The sequence below is a fragment of the Mytilus californianus genome, unplaced genomic scaffold (assembly GCF_021869535.1).
Source record: "Mytilus californianus isolate M0D057914Y unplaced genomic scaffold, xbMytCali1.0.p SCAF_25, whole genome shotgun sequence".
Taxonomy (NCBI): domain Eukaryota; kingdom Metazoa; phylum Mollusca; class Bivalvia; order Mytilida; family Mytilidae; genus Mytilus; species Mytilus californianus.
In genome coordinates, this window is record NW_026262674.1 from 3,521,533 (window position 1) to 3,527,026 (window position 5,494).

General features: G+C 35.8%; 1 long non-coding RNA gene across 8 annotated transcripts; it reads right to left on the reverse strand.

Annotated features, from left to right (window-relative positions):
• Window positions 1-302: 302 nt before the first annotated feature.
• Window positions 303-1,697, reverse strand: LOC127732587 (uncharacterized). Of its 8 annotated transcripts, XR_007996321.1 has the most exons (7): window positions 1,579-1,697; window positions 1,286-1,403; window positions 1,109-1,226; window positions 932-1,049; window positions 696-813; window positions 578-636; window positions 303-520 (listed from the first exon to the last, which is right to left on the reverse strand). It is a non-coding gene; the product is annotated as an uncharacterized LOC127732587 (long non-coding RNA). The 8 variants fall into 8 exon arrangements; XR_007996323.1 differs by lacking the exon at window positions 578-636; XR_007996324.1 differs by lacking the exon at window positions 303-520 and having other exon boundaries at window positions 549-636; window positions 932-990; window positions 1,168-1,226.
• Between the last annotated feature and the right edge of the window lie 3,797 nt (window positions 1,698-5,494).

Genomic DNA, 5,494 nt, shown 5'->3' on the forward strand with positions numbered 1-5,494 from the left:
AAGGAGGTTTATATGAAATAGAATTCTTGCAATTATCATTTATGGATATCAAATGTAATTATGACTTTCGGAATTTTGATTAAGCTAAAAAGGGATATATGAAAAAATAAGTTGAAATTTTTTCTACATATTAATGTAATGAAGAACTAGAATTTAAAATAAAAGACAAAAGGGATTCCAGAACAAAGTTTAATTTTTTGTTGTAAAGTTTTTGGTCCACTGAATCCATTTAATTATCATAAAAACAAAATCAAAAACATTATGTACTTTAAGTACCAACATACCTAACACCAATCAAACACTACTGACACAACTTCCATCTTATCATACTCCACCAACACACCCTAAACCAATCATACACTACTGACACAACTACCATATTATTATACTCCACCAACACACCCTACACCAATCCTACACTACTGACACAACTACCGTCTTATCATACTCCATCAACACACCTAACACCAATCCTACACTACTGACACAACTACCATCTTATCATACTCCATCAACACACCTAACATCAATCCTACACTACTGACAACTACCATCTTATCATACTCCACCAACACACCCTAAACCAATCATACACTACTGACACAACTACCATCTTATCATACTCCACCAACACACCTAACACTGATCCTACACTACTGACACAACTACCATCTCATCATAAATCACCAACACACCTAACACCAATCCTACACTACTGACACAACTACCATCTTATCATACTCCATCAACACACCTGACACCAATCCTACACTACTGACACAACTACCATCTCATCATACTCCACCAACACACCTAACAACCATCCTACACTACTGACATAACTACCATCTCATCATACTCCAGCAACACACCTAACACCAATCCTACACTACTGACATAACAACCATCTCATCATACTCCATCAACACACCTAACACCAATCCTACACTACTGACACAGCTACCATCTTATCATACTCCACCAACACACCTAACACTAATCCTACACTACTGACACAACTACCATCTTATCATACTCCACCAACACACCTAACACCAATTCTACACTACTGACATAACTACCATCTCATCGTACTCCAGCAACACACCTAACACCAATCCTACACTACTGACATAACAACCATCTCATCATACTCCACCAACACACCTAACACCAATCAAACACTACTGACACAACTACCATCTCATCATACTCCACCAACACACCTAACACCAATCAAACACTACTGACACAACTACCATCTCATCGTACTCCACCAACACACATAACACCAATCAAACACTACTGACACAACTACCATCTCATCATACTCCACCAACACACCTAACACCAATCCTACACTACTGACACAACTACCATCTTATCATACTCCACCAACACGCCTAACACCAATCCTACACTACTGACACAACTACCATCTTATAATGCTCCACCAACACACCCTACACCAATCCTACAACTAACACAACTATCATCTCATCATACTCCACCAACACACCTAACACCAATCTTACACTACTGACACAACTACCATCTTATAATGCTCCACCAACACACCTAACACTAATCCTACACTACTGACACAACTACCATCTCATCATACTCCACCAACACACCTAACACCAATCCTACACTACTGACACAACTACCATCTCATCATACTCTACCAACACATATAACACCAATCCTACACTACTTTAATAAAATAAAACATTTCCCACCACAATTATCTCCCTTAAATTTGAACTTCCTGTTGACAATTTGATACTATAGCTGTTTCTATCAATCAATCATTAAATGCTATTTCAAATCCAAGCCATCCTCTTATAGTGTTGATCAAAAACATTATACAATTAATTTTTATAGAAGATTGGATAGCAAACTAGATATTTTTATATCTATTTACGAGATTTAGCATTTTGTCTTTTTCATTAAAAGATTTGGTAAATATCATCAAATATAGGCCTGTAATGACTCCTTGGGCAACTAGAATGCATCTATGAAGCAGTGCAGATTCAATAGTTTGGACTAAAACACTAAACAATAATTAAATACTCGTAGAAGCCTTAAAAGAGCGATAAAAACACGTGTTTAGAGAAGGGGGTATATGTAAAAATCGTGACTTCGCATCGAAAATTTATTTGTCCGTCCGGGTTTTGGTTATAAAAATAAACTTAGTTGTTAACGGAAATGTTCTCTTTAATTCAATCGCTTTGAATAAACAATCAGGTTTCCATTTGGGAACAATTTTTGTTAATATCGCAGGGGATGGGTAGAAATGGGATTCACTGCAAAATATTTTACAGCCGCCAGCTGGGCTATCGGGATGATAAAATATATTTGCCCAGCTGATAATGGGGTAGCCTTTGGCGACTGGGCAACTGTTAAGTTAATCCCTGTTAGTAACATCAATAATAACCTACCAGCACATCAACTATCTAATCATGCTCTAATTACACATCTAACACTAATAATACACTGCCAGCACATCACTTACTATCTGATCATACTCCAATTACACATCTAACACTAATAATACACTGCCAGCACATCACTTACTATCTAATCATACTCCAATTACACGTCTAAGACTAATAATACACTGCCAGCACATCACTTACTATCTAATCATACTCTAATTACACATCTAACACTAATAATACACTGCCAGCACATCACTTACTATCTGATCATACTCCAATTACACATCTAACACTAATAATACACTGCCAGCACATCACTTACTATCTAATCATACTCCAATTACACGTCTAACTAATAATACACTGCCAGCACATCACTTACTATCTGATCATACTCCAATTACACATCTAACACTAGTAATACACTGCCAGCACATCACTTACTATCTGATCATACTCCAATTACACATCTAACACCAATAATTCAGTGCCAGCACATCACTTACTATCTGATCATACTCCAATTACACGTCTAACACTAATAATACACTGCCAGCACATCACTTACTATCTAATCATACTCCAATTACACATCTAACACCAATAACACTGCCTGTACTTCAACCATCTAATCATTCTCTAATTACACATCAAACACCAATAATACACTACTGGTAGTGTATGATTGGTGTGAGGTGTATTGGTGGAATGTAATAAGATGGTAGTTTTGTTAATAGTGTATGATAAGTGTACTGTGAGTTGCTGGAGTTTGATAAGATGGTATTTTTGCTAATAGTGTATGATTGGTGGAAAGTATATTGGTGGAATATAATTAGATGGTAGTTTTGTTAATAGTGAAGGGTTTGTGTAAGGTGTATTGGTGGAATGTGATTAGATGGTAGTTGTGATGGTAGTGTATGATTGGTGTAAGGTGTGCTGGTGGAATGTGATTAGATGGTAGTAGGATGTGTTGCTGGAGCATGATTAGATGGTAGTTTTGTTAATAGTGTATGATTGTTGTAGGGTGTGTTGGTGGAATGTGATTAGATGGTAATTGTGATGATAGTGTATGGTTGGTGTAAGGTGTATTGGTGGAATGTGATAAGATGGTAGTTGTGATGGTAGTGTATGATTGGTGTAAGGTGTGTTGGTGGAATGTGATTAGATGGTAGTTTTTGTCGAGCCTGCGACTTTTGTCACAGAAAGCTCGACATAGGGATAGTGATCCGGCTGCGGCGGCGGCTACGGCGGCGGTGGAGTTAGCTAACTTCTTAAAAGCTTTATATTTTAGAAGGTGGAAGACCTGGATGCTTCATACTTTGTATATGGATGCCTCATGTAACGAAGTTTCCGTCAGTCACATGTCCAATGTCCTTGACCTCATTTTCATGGTTCAGTGACTACTTGAAAAAAAAGTTTTTTGTAATGTTAAATTCTCTCTTATTATAAGTAATAGGATAACTATATTTGGTATGTGCGTACCTTGCAAGGTCCTCATGCCTGTCAGACAGTTTTCACTTGACCTCGACCTCATTTCATGGATCAGTGAACAAGGTTAAGTTTTGGTGGTCAAGTCCATATCTCAGATACTATAAGCAATAGGCCGAGTATATTCGGTGTATGGAAGGACTGTAAGGTGTACATGTCCAACTGGCAGGTATCATCTGACCTTGACCTCATTTTCATGGTTCAGTGGTTATAGTTAAGTTTTTATACGACCGCAAAAAAATTTTGTGGTCGTATATTGGTATGACGTTGGCGTCGTCGGCGTCGTCGTCCGAAGACACATTGGTTTTCGCACTCTAACTTTAGTTTAAGTGAATGGATCTTTTTGAAATTTTACCATAAGGTTAAATACTACAAAAGGAAGGTTGGGATTGATTTTGGGGGTTATGGTACCAACAGTTAAGGAATTAGGGTTCCAAAAAGGGGCCAAAAATAAGCATTTTCTAGTTTCCAGACAATAACTGTGGAACGGTGTATGGATCTCTCTGAAATTATACTACAAGTTTCCATACCACAAAGGGATGGTTAGGATTTGCTTTGGGGGGTTATGGCTCAAACCGTTTAGGAATTAGGGGCAAAAAAGGGGGAAAAACAAGGTTGTCCTGGTTAATGGACAAATACTTTAGTACAAAACATAATTTAAAGCAGTGTAAGGGAGATAAATCAAATACATCATTGAAATTATCTCCCTTACACTGCTTTTAAATTATGTATAAAGTAATGGTTAATGAACAATAAAGATAATTTAAAACAGTGTAAGGGAGGTAATCCAAATACAGCGTTTTGGTTACTTCCCTTACACTGCTTTTAAATTATGTTTAAAGAAATGCATATTTATAAAGGAAGACCAGTAAAAATATCTGCAAATGTTGCATCATTTTTTTTTACAAAAAAATCCATATGAAAGATTTGACACTATATTTTTAATTCTATTATAAAATAGATTAAGTTAGCACTATGGTAAATTTAAATGGGTAATTATGGTTGCCAACGCCATTGGAAATTTGAATTGAGATTATGACCATATCTTGAGGGAAAGAATTTTTTGGGGGAAAAAAGGGGGGGGGATAAAAAGAAATTGTGGGGGGTCAATCTTTTCTCATTTCAGATTTCAGAAATTAAAAAGAATTATTCTTCAAATATTATTTTTTTTTCAAATTTCAAATATTGAAAAATTTCAAGAAGTAATCTTTAATTGCACAGTATGGCACATTAGATTTGTAAAATCTTTGATCACATTTATTTATTTGATATGCCGAATCTTACAGTGTATTTAGATTTTTAATTTTGGGTCCAGTTTTCAAAATAGTCTACATTAAGGTCCAAAGGGTCCAAAATTAAACTTTGTTTGATTTTAGCAAAAATTGAATATATGAGGTTCTTTGATATGCTGAATCTAAACATGTATTTAGATTTTTGATTTTTGGCCCAGTTTTCAAGTTGGTCCAAATTTGGGTCCAAAATTAAACTTTGTTTGATTTCAACAAAAATTGAATATTTGGGGTTCTTTGATATGCTGAATCTAACCATGTATTTAGATTTTT